The sequence below is a fragment of the Plectropomus leopardus genome, chromosome 1 (assembly GCF_026936395.1).
Source record: "Plectropomus leopardus strain MGB_pleo_1.0 chromosome 1, ASM2693639v1, whole genome shotgun sequence".
In the NCBI taxonomy this organism is placed as follows: domain Eukaryota; kingdom Metazoa; phylum Chordata; class Actinopteri; order Perciformes; family Serranidae; genus Plectropomus; species Plectropomus leopardus.
In genome coordinates this window covers 4,642,681-4,655,330 of record NC_142176.1, presented here as the reverse complement: position 1 = coordinate 4,655,330, position 12,650 = coordinate 4,642,681, and positions in this window count along the sequence as shown.

Genomic DNA, 12,650 nt, shown 5'->3' with positions numbered 1-12,650 from the left:
TTTTTTCTTTTCCCAATCGTTTTAAAAAAATTTTTCTAAATCTTATCTCAATCTTTGAAACCTGAGCATATTGGCTTGATTTCTTTCAAAAACCTGGGGCAGAAAGCAATGAGCAACCAAAAAGAAATGACCCGAATATTTGCAAGAAACTGGTATAAAGTACAAGAAAATTACCTAAAGATTAGCACAAAAATGAAAGAAAAACAAAGGTTAAAAAAACGTCAAATGACCCACAATAAAGCACTTAAAAATTAAAATAACTCTATAACATAATTTTGAATATATAACTAATGATAATTCTAAAAATAGTTTCTTTCCCTTGTCATTTTCCCTAGCTTAAAAATATCTAAATCTTCTAGTTTTTTGCAATTTGTGGAACATCGTCTCATTGTTTTTTCCCACATTTATGAAAGAAATCACACCACTTTGCTTCGAGTGCAAACTTTAAAAATACTTAAGACATCTGAGATTAGTACAAGTAAAGTGATGGTGCTCCAGGTTTCAAAGGGTTAACTATGCACCTCGCCTGTATGTTCTGACCCTTTCTGATCCAGTTACAGCGGTAGTTCCCAGATTTTTCCCTTTCACTGATACAGTAAACTTACAACCCCTGAATAAGTGGAATATTTAACCCTTTAACGACTGGACATCAGTTTTCTTGTGCTTCATTCAGACGCCTTTTACTAGCATTCAAAATCTCTACAAGTTGGTTTGATTTCTTTCATAAAATAATATGAGCAACTTGGCAAGAAATGTCCTGCAAATTTAAAAAAAGGGGATAAGTATAAGGTGACAAGGAAATGATATGATGAAATGAAATTAGCTGGATATTATTAGATATGATCAGAAAATGGGATTAAAAAATGTCAAGAAAATGATTTTTAATATTCTCTTAATTAAATATTTAAAATGATGTTATGGGGGGAGAAAAAGAAAAAAAGATTTTTTTAGCACCCTCTGTGGGTCATTTTCTTGTATTTTTTATTTTGTTTATTTGTTTTCTACTTTACTTCATATTTGCTAATTTTATTAATTTCTTAATCATTTTTGGGCAATGCTTGTTGCTCAAAAAAATAGAAAAAAGGATCTGAAAATAAACAAAAAAGCAGAAGTAAAATAAAAACAAAACAAAACAAGAAACAAGATAAAAACTGTACTGTAACTTTAACATAACTATAGTAAATATAAATATAGTTTCGTTGACATTTGCCTTATTTTCCGAGATCATTTTCTTGTCATCTTTCTCTAATATCATGAAATGCGTGGGACATTTCTTTCATCGCCTTTCCCCCTTGTTTTTTTTTTCAAAGAAATCAAAGCAGTTTGCTCATGTTTCAAAGGGTTGAACAGATTCTGAAAGGTGAGCGCATTACAGGAAAGCTGGTGTTGATGTAAGTTTTAAAGGGTTAATCAGACACTGGAATCTTTCCCATTTAACAAAGTGCGATGTAAAAGAAAAGCAGGAAAAAGGCTTAAACATTTTTATTTGAATCTGCTGGAGGATGAGCACAACACTGAGAAAACTGAAGCCAAAAAAAAGAAGCAAAGGGAAAAAGTCAGCAGTTTTCAGCTGAGGTCTCAGTGGGGTTGTCCTTAGCTCTCCCCTGCCTTGGAAAAATGAACATTGATGCCTTTTTCTCAGCTTTAGAGAAAAAAAAATGCCGAGTTAATCCAGGCCATTTAAAGAAACTATTGAGCTGCTGCAGTCTGTGCGAGACATTGTTCAGCTCGATGAATGAGCAGCAGTAGAGAAGAATAACGAGGAGCTCAGCAGTCACATCCTCTGTGAGGGATTCGGTGTTTTGGAGGCTTATTTTCGGGGCGCTTGCTTGGTTTGAACTGTCTCGGCCCTGAAGGAGAAATCCACTCATCACTGTAAAACAGCGTCAGTGTTTATAGACGTGGTTTATATTCTGACGACTCCCACCATTCACCATAAATGATTTATTCTAGTCACAGATAAGAGTGACGCTAGACACAACATGCTGGTTTCGAGGGAGGGCAAGTAAAATGGGGAGGAAGAGTGTGGTTAAAAATGGTGAGGGTGATGAGCAACAAGAAATGGCCAAAGAAATAGCAAAAAAAAAAAAAAGAAATTTTTTTAAATTAAAAATCGAAGAAACTGACCTTTAGAGAGTGCTAAAAATATTTTTTATGACATAATTTCAGATGTTATTAAGAGAAATATGGATATAGTTTTCTGCCCTCCACCCCACCCAAAAGCTAAAGGTGTTTCTTACGCCACTTTCTGCTGGACATTTATTGATTTGTGGAGTTGCTGTATAATATACTATAGCCTATCAACAAAATAAAATCAGTTATTGTTCTGAAGTGAAGACAATTAACACTTTAAAACTTGAATAAATTTGGCTTGATTTTGTTAAAAAAAAAAAACATGGTGGGAAGGCAACTTAAGGATCAATAGCCCAGCAATTAACACGAAATTATATTTTTTAAAAAAAACAACAACAAAAAAAAACAGATTTGCACCATTTTTTTAATTAAAAAAACAAAAAACAAAAAATGAACAGGAAAGTAAAAAAATAAGATAAAAAGATAAAATAAACAAAGAAATGACCTGAAAATGATTTAACTGATTACTGCAGTATTTCAAAATGACAGTAAGTCTGATTTAGTGGATTTTATTTTAACATTTACTCTACAAGCCACCACACGATGGCAACAGCGAACCACATGTAGAGCTCTGTCCTGCTGCCACCTTTGTGCTCTGCAGACTGCAAACCTTTTGTTTTGACGGAAAGGATAGCCAGAAGGTGAGTTATAGGTGGAGCTGTGTAATTGTGAGGATCCTTCTCCCCTCACCACACCCACCCACCTCCACCTCCACCATCACCTGCGACACGCAACTAAAACCTGCCTGTCAGGTTCCTGCTCAGCACGTCCCAGTGAATGGACTGAATGGAGGAGTGTGTGGTCCTGACAGACTGGTAGTTTTCCACTGACACACTGATACCAAAACAAACTCCCACACTTCTTTGTAGATAGTGGGTGGGGGAGGCAGGTAGCTAAAGGTGAAACATCAGTCATTACTGGGTAAAATGTGAGACTTTAGTACAAAGTTAGAAGTTGTGCATTGAAACTAATGTCATGGTGATTCTAATGTGGCAAAATTAATTATTAATTAGATTAGTTTTTCTCCCTCTTGCAATACTTGTACTTCAGTCTAAATTCAAAATGAGTACTTCGACATTTTAGGAAACCACTGTTTTGTTTTGTTTTGTTTTGTTTTGTTTTGTTTTGTTTTGTTTTGTTTTGTTTTGTTTTGTTTTGTTTTGTTTTGTTTTGTTTTGTTTTGTTTTATCTTATTTTATTTTATTCTATTTTATTGTATTTCATTTTTATTTAATAATTTAATATTATTATATTATTTTATTATTTATTATTATTATTTTATTTTATTTTATTTTATTTTAACTTTTTTATTATTATTATTATTTTGTTAAAGTTCCAATGTATAATCTAATGGAAATTTAAATATAATATGTATTTTTTCTTCAGTGTATAATTACCTAAAAATGAAAAGTGTAGTGTTTTTGTTACCTTAAAATCTACACAGGGAGCAGGTCCGTGACTACAGACATGTTGCACCAACATGTTTCTACAGTAGCCCAGAGTGGGCAAACCAAACACTGGCTCTAAAGAGGGGCATCTGCGTTTTTGCATCGGCCACCATAGTTAATAATAATAATTAAATAATTTATCATAACTTTATTTATGTAGCACCTTAAAAAACGGAATTTACAAAGTACTTTGATAAACAAAGCAAAGCAGAAATGGGATACACAGACAGCGATACAAAAATGGCAAAAGCCAAACAGTCCTATTGAATACGAAGTGGGACGAAAACTAAAATCTTACAAATAATGTAAGATGTGGGACGAAAAATGTCAATATAAAATAACACAAAGAAATAGACCAAAAATGACAGGAGCAATAAAAGCAATCAAACCCCAAATAAAAGGAAATGAAATAAACAAAACAGAAATTTTAAAAAAGTAAAAACAATAAAAAAGACAACATCACATGAAGACAAGTCTATAAAAATGGGTTTTAATAAGTGATTTGAAATAAGTCACAGATTTTGAGAGCCTTATCGTCTCAGGCAGGTCGTTTCAAAGCCGAGGGGCCGAGTTAGCAGAAAGTCAAAGTCAAAAAAACAAAGACTTATTTAACGTGAAATAAACTGGTTTATTGAGTATTTTAGTGGTTTAAATCGATGGTCCAGTTTGTTTCAGGGAGGAAAAGGCCTCTTCGAATAATTCAGCTCAGTTCTGGGCCTTTAAAAGTCCAGTGTGTAGGATTTGTGGGCGTCCCTTGGCAGAAATTGTATATAACATTCATCATTGTTTCAGAGCCTTCAGTGTCAGGTAAACTCATACAGGTTGAGCACAGTACATGTTTTCTAACCTTACTTCTGGGATATCTTTTTCTACTCTCTGGAAGGACGAAGTCAGTTTTAAATTTTAAAAACAAAGTTGAGAGCTCAAACAGCCTGTCAACGGCAAACTCTGTAACGCGAGACCTGTGAGAGGATCCAGAAAGATGAGCCCACTCTGGTGAAGCAGATGTTGAGCTGCAGACCAACCGAAAAGTTGCACAGCATCTTTAAACCGTGAGGATGTTTCCTGTCTCCCTGTGATGTTTTCATCTTTCTGAATTACTTGTAGTCCTCTAATCATCACGTGGCTAAAATCTGAAACTTAAAGTGATGTTAATAACCAAGTGATCCTCAGCCGCCCCTTTGTGACCCGAAATCAGTGATAAGGATCCTTGAGGAACTCTATTAAGCCTCTTGTGTCATAGCGAAATGGTTTTTGTGAATTCTCCTTATTTTATCAGTTGCTACTAACAATATAAAAACTTAATTTTTTGGCCACTTGGGGGCAGTGTAAGATATTATATTAACAAAATGGACCTATTATCAACTGTGAACAACAACCCTCATATGCAGCCGACATGAAGCACTCATTTGGAGTCACTGTCATGTTGTTCCCAAACAATTACTTTACTTTGTCTGGTCATCACCAAATCCTACAGGGAAATATCTGGATCTTAGGTTTCCGTAAGACAAGAATGGCCCTACTGAAATCAAAAAAATGTTTTTCCTTTGCAGTGTTTGAAAAGATCTGCTTTCATATGATATCATTGTGAAAACAATCCTCCAGCGAAGACGCTGTAGTTTGTATGCCAGGCCAGTAGTTGATGGTGCGACTTTGTAGTGACACACCATCGAAGAACAACACACACATATAAGGGCATTGCTCTACAGAGGGTGAATATAAACAAACAAGAAGACGATGGCGAACGCATGCACAAAAACCAACAGCTGATCACAGTCATGGTGCAACAAATCTACACTTTGCTGGAGGAGTGTTAATAACCTCAGCAGAGTCAGCAGCACAAACACAGCTTGGTAGTCCGCCATTGTTTTTATTGATGTCCTACTCGGGCATGAGTATTTGTCTGAAACATAATGTGCAAAGTGCGACCGTGATGTCACAGTCCTCACAGGATCCTCACGTTGCAACAAAAGTTTAATGTTTTATACAAGAACCGTTGCCGTGTTAGCTGCTAACATATCCAACTATGGTGCCCAGCAAGTCAGTGATCAGCGCGTGGCTAATGTGCAGTGGATTTATCAGAGCTCGTTTTAACTCGCAGCCCAGTCGTCCAAGAAAATGTTTCTGCAAACTATGGATACTTCACTTTGTAGATTTTAAATCTATCATATCAACATTTCGAAAGTGTCATAGAAAGAGTTTTTCATCTGAGGAAGGAAGGAGTGGTGGACAATGTGAAACTAAGGTATGATGGCTGCCAAGCTGCAGACCACTGTTCAAGACCAACAAACAACAAAAACGCTTGTTTTTTTAGTTAAGTTATTGCTGCATCTTCCAGCAGTTTTTTAAGCATCAAACATGAATGTTATGCAGCAACCTATTACTGTTTTTCCAGTGGAGATAGGTTGTTTTTCACCAAGACATCACCGCATTTCCTGCTGAAACACTGGCACAAAAAGCAGTTGTTTTTTTAGCAAGATAGCACGGTATTTCCAGCATAGATTGTGCCACCAAAGCCGTGTGTTTTAACCCCAAATTATCTTTTCCTAACAGTAACAAAGTGGTATTCATACCTAAACTACCCAAATGTTAACAAGTGTTATTTAAACATGAACAAAAATAGAATTTCGACATATCCACAGCATAACAACGTGCAAATATTACATTTACATGGCTTGCAGAAGCGTAAAATGCCAATATTTATTCTGGCGAGTGTGTTGCACAGCTGCCTGCTACTGAAAACAAGGCTGATGAGGACTGCAATCCCCGTAAACTGCCATTTTGAAAGGCCCAACTTTACAGACGAAGTTAACATTTTAACAACCTGGTACAAAAAAGACGGTTTTGGTCTCTATAGTCGTCACATATCGCTGCTTTGAGATAGTCTACATTTTAGGTATCTAGGTATCCTTCTGTGTCTGCAGCTGACGTTCTGGGAGGCCGCTACCATGACGACAACAAAAACACATGCTGGGATAACACTGCACATAGTTATATTTAGTTAACAAAAGCAGGTAGCAACCAGCGCCGGGATGTCCACAAACGCAGATGCTACCACAGACGCTTAGGACTAAAGGAAGGAGGCACCTGGTGTAGAAGAAGAAAACATTACTTTCAGATGGGAAGCGAACGCCAGACTCCCACCTGAAAGTCCAAGGTTTGTTAAATCTATGCAACACACCTCCTGCCTGCCCTGTGAGGACCTTCGTGCTCCTTTTATTATGTCTTTACCAGCAGTTCTGTTCGGCTGCGTTATTACCTGCTATCGTTCAGCGGCATATTATCTGAACGCGAAAGGTGGCTTTTTGTGTCGGGATCTTACACCGAAAGCACTGTAAAGAGCAGTATTTTACGACTTCGGCTGGAAATGCCGAACTCAAGGCTTCAAACAGGAGTATTTTATACAATGTATGGATGACATTTCACATTACACATCATTTGACTCATTATTGTTATCAAAATATCAATGAGTGCAGCTTTAAACCTGTAATTTCGTGACTGTATTTTCAGTATTTTCTCTTTGTTGTTTTTCTATTTTGCCTCAAGGCTTCCTGGAACATTTTAACATAATGTCAGCCAGTGACGCCTGCTGCTAACTGATAGGTCACCGTATTATATTCATGTGCGTAGTGCCGTCAGGCCCCGACATGCTTCCACTGCAGACAAGGACTCCTGTGAACCCTGACTGCTGATTGATTGCCCCCCTTCACACCCCCACAAACACAAACACTTACACATGCTTAAACAAGTCTCTGTTTGATTTGCTTTTTGCCTTCAGGGAGTTATTCAAAGCGCAAGAAACCCCCGAGAAAGCTCTTTACAACTTGTCAGCCTGAATTTATTTTAGCTTTAGATTTAAGGAGGCAGAAGAGTTGGCTTTTAATTAACTCTGTCGTCATTTTTATTGTTGTATGTGATAAAAAACACACACAGAGTTGTATCCCATCACTCCAGAGCGCCGCTGTCTGTCTATTAAGACTGTGAGAAAATGCCCCTAATCTCACTGTCGGCTGCGGAGGGGTTCAACCCAACAGCCTGTTTTAATTTCAGCCTTGTCATGACAGGAAGTGTGTGTGTATGTGTGTGAGAGAGAGAGCTAGAGAGTGTGTGTTTGGAGGCGTAGGGGGACAACAGGAAGCGGAGAGGATGGTGCATGGGAAACAGTTAATGGAGTTATTTTTGCTGGGGACACTGGTGTGAGGAGGGCTGCTTGACCCGGGTCCTGTTCACACTGGTGCTAAATATGGAAACAAGGACTAATATTAGTGTTAGCCGGCATCTGGACGTCCATAGTTCAGTTCGAGATGAAGATGAATGCAAGATAGAGACACAAATGTGTCATAAAACAAGACTTTAAATCAGTGGGAGTGATAAAAAGTGATGTAACATCTATGATTTTACTTACAGACGTCATTTACATTATTACATGTAGTGGCGTCACTAAGCATGGGTGTCCTTCAGCCACAAATGTTTTATAAATAAATAGCCCTGGCTATAAATAAATAGAACATTTTAAATAAATAAATAATAAGATGATTTAAGTCCCTTTCAATACAAAAGCCCTGAAAGAGAAAGAAAAAACACAGAAAATCTTAAAAGAAAAAAATCGCTAAAAATGTTTATAGAAAAAGAAATTAAGAAAAAAAATGCAATTTTTATTTTTTTAATCACTAAAAATTTTTAAAGAAAAAAAATCGCCTAAAATAAATATAAAGCCATTTAAGTTGCATGTCCTTCCCCTTATCCAATTTTTTTTTAAAAAAAAGTCCTTCCTCAGTGCTTAAAGAATTATTCGACATGCCTCCCCCCTTTTGCACCACACCGTTCCCTCTCATAAATAACAAATAGTCCCTTACAATCATTAAAAAAGCCCTTGATTTAATAATCTTTCCATACTTATACCAAACCAAATGTACTTAGTTTGATTCTGCCACTTATAACAAAAATACACACTATTTTTACATCTTTCATTTAACATGTTATTATGATAGAAGCTGTAAAACATTATCTTTCTACTCAGTACTAATTACTAACAACTACTTATATTTTTTTGTTATTTTTTTAGTTTTTCAGGATAAATAAGGTGCCAGAGTGCATAAAAAGGAGCCCTGATGTCCTCAAATTCGAGACACGTCCCTGATTACATGCATGTTTCTGGGACTGACTTGCATGCAATAACATTATTAAATCAGGTTACAGGAACTGAGATTCATCAGAAAAATGCAGAACTGCACTAAGTCCATTCTGTCTTTCCTCTATCAGTATTTGTGTTTAAGTCTGCATAATGCACAGACAGCCAAAGGGGAAACTAATGACAGCGAATGTTTGTCACACACACTTCTTGCAGAGTCACTGCAGTTTGTTATCAATGTCAAAAATACGGAAGACCGGAGCCGTGTGTTTCATGTGTGTTTCATGTGTGTTTTGCTCGACTGGAGCAGAAGTACAGGACAGACATGGACGGAGCTTTTTTTCTTCTTCTTGTTTGTGAAAATACAAGTTTATTTGTTTTTATGGAAAGAACATAAAATAGTAAGTTGAACATGTTTCTTAAGCACATGTAGCTTACTTTTACTTAACATAAAAACACAACTATGAACCATGATTTTTTAAATTATTATTTATTTTTTAATTTATTTACGAGTATCTCCTTAGTATTGTTTTATGTATCCGGGAGATGCTGTGCTCTTCAGTTGTTTTATAACAATGAGCATAAAAAACTTTTGCCTTTTGACTAACTTCACTTCAGTATTTCAGTTTTATGCCACTTTATACATCTACAGCTCTGTAGTTCAGAAGTTCAGTGGAAAATATTGCATATTTTCACTCCACTATATTTATCTGAAAACTATAAATACTGTTTGGTTCTGTTAAAGTGAAACAACATCATTACAAAGATCTTTCATACAAAACAGACAGTAGGCTTATAAAACATGACATATTGCAGACTAAACTACCTCAAACTATATAGAAAAACCAGAAGCCATTCATCTGCATTTATTGTTTTCATTTTGGATATTTTAAAGGGGCCAGGTGGTGTGAAGCAGGTGGACCCAAATGCAGGATAATTCAGGCAACAGGAACTCAACTAGATCACTTTTTTTTCAGGCTGAAGCAGGGAAACAACAGTGAAGATCACAAAACCAAATCAAGGATGCAAGAAAAACTGCTGTGAAAACCAGGATTATGAAATACATAGTGGTCTGATGAGGGGGTGAAGTGCAGGTGGAGAAAAGCGCTCAGGTGAGGGGAACGAGGTGATGAAGCAGAAAGCAGGAGGCTGAATGGGAGAAACTTTGGAGCACTGAGGGACTGACGCGGCTGATAATACCCAAGACCCAAAAAGCAAGGAAACAATCTTCTTAACCCCCAGGGCCCGCTTTAATATTCCGCACACGAAATCAGCAGGCTATAAAAGAAATATTATACATTAATATGATTTTCTACTTTCACTGAAAACAAAAAAAAATATTTTATTTTTTATTTTAAAAAAAGAAACAACTAGACAAAGCAAGAAAATTACTTGAAAAAAAGGTTAAAAATTAATTAATAATGATAATTCTGGAAAATAATTTTAAAAATATTTGTAATAACTATAAATATAATTATTTTGATATTTTATCCTAGCTTATAAAAACATGATCATTTTCAATTACTATTTTTTTTTGTCTAGTTGCTCATCGCCCTTTTCGTCATATTTCTGAAAGACATCAAACCAATTTTCTTGCGGTTCACAGTTTTAAAAACGTGTGAAAAGTGTGTGAATGCGACTCAAGAAAAGTGACGATGATCCAGGTTTCAGAGGGTTGAATGAGAAAGTATAATTCGTTTGGCTATTACTATTTTTTCCTTAAAACATTTTAGTTTTATATAAGTATGATTTCGAGGAGAGAGGACTGTCCCAGCTGGGATAGTGGCACCAAACGTGTTTTGTAGCAACCCGCCACTGTTTGTTCGGCACGGATGATGCCATGAAAAGCTGAGATATTGCTGCTTTTTCCAGCAGGAATTGTGCTTCCAAAACATGTATTTTAAGCCAAAACATGATGTTTTAGGTATCTGAACCTTTACCACACATTAAGCACAATGTTTTTGAAATATATTGCCAGGCGAACAAGAAAAAAAATCAGGATAATTTTTATAAGTTACTTTTTTTCATCTGTGAAAACAGGTGAAAAGAAAGAGAGGTGCTAAAATGATTTGGTGTTAATTCTGTGTGGGTTCTTCAGTATGAGCGTGCCATTTCACGTGACATGTTTTAATAAAAAGCATGAAAAAGCTCACAATGAAATACAAATCAGTAACACTTTTATGTGATCTTAAAAAGAGAAATACCACATAATGTATATGGAAGGTGGGAAAAAAAAGTACATTTTGGAAGATTTTAGGGAGCAAAATAACATGAAGCGTAATGTTAACAGTTTCGCCACTCTTTGTCGTGGCTGTTAAAATGTTTATCAGCGTTCCTGCCACGTCAGGTGATATCTAGCCTGAAGCACAGATCAAACAAAGGCTGAAAAAAAAGAAAATACTCATCAAGCAAACAAACAGTAATCGGTGATGTTCCCTTAAATGATCTTTTCTTGTTCACACGGCTGAGCTCTCACACCACACCTGTAGAAATTATATATAATGCCCTGCAGCGTTGCAACATCACCAGAAAATCCAGTTGGATGCAAACAGGGGATTTGGGCATGAACACACAGGACCACAGACACATTTAGTTGCAACATTGCAGCTTTAAGACAGTTTGTTTTCTGGAGTCACAACAGGAAATGAAAGTTATAGATCATCAGGAGCAGGGTTAGGGGTCTTCTCTGTCTCCCACCCCGCTCACGCTGACTCTCAGTGTGAGGCTGCTTCTTTAAAGACTTCACACACACACACACACACACACACACACACACACACACACACACATACACACACACACACACACACACACACACACACACACACACACACACACACTCACACACACACTCACACATCCTTGATGACTTGGCTTTCCCTTATATTGATTAGGAGCAGCTAAATTTAGGAGTCATGTCAAGGAGTCATTAGATTTCAATTTTATAACCTCAAAGCTTTTTTAAATTAACTTTTAAACCTGGGCAACATGGCTTAATATCTTTCTACAACTTGGTTTAAAAAAAAAGAACCATTAAGAAAACATTACCCATTAATTAATAAGAGATTAATAAAAAAGAAAATTGCTTGAAAATTAGCACAAAAAAAGAAAAGAAAAAAGGTGGGGGGAAAAGAAAAGGAAATGAGGAAAGGAAATGAAAAAAGTGCTCAAGAATTAAAATATTTTTCTGTAATATTGTTTTAAATATGTTATTATTATGGCAATTCTAAATATAATATTAGATATATTAAATTTTCCTAGTGATTTTTTTCACAAGCCTTTTTTTTCTAAATCTACTAGTTATCTGGCAATTTGTGGAACAAGTTTCTCATTGCTTTTTTCCCATGTTTTGAAAGAAATTGAATTTGTTCAGGGTTCAAAGGTTAAATACTTGTTAAAGGCATCTGAAAGCAGCACAACAAAAGTGATCTCTCCAGCTTTCAAAGGGTTAACAGATACGGTTTCATCAGCCCTGACATAAACTTCTTTTAGTATTCATTAATCTTCCATTTAGTCCAAAGATTTCTGGGCTTCGTTCACATAAATCCGCCTGTTTTATATCAGGAGGCGGTTTGATTTAAAAAGCATTTATACCAAAACTTTGCATTAATCCTGCAGTGGGAACAACATATACATATTTATGAAACCTCATGCAAATGTTCTTTTTGAACCTCAAAAAAAAGACCATGATGGGTCGTTGTTGGCTGAGAGGATAAAGCAGGTGCCCTACAAATGAAGGCGGCGTCCTCGCTGCAGCGGCCTCAGTTTTGACTCCTGCCCGAGGCTCTTTGCCTCTGTCCTATCTAATAAAGGCTAAAATGCCAAAAAATAATCTTTAAAAAAAAGATCATGATAAATGGTGCCTTTATCTATTTATGCAGAGCATGTCCTGCACATCTGCTTCACACAGATTTACACTCATTTGAATTCACTTACAA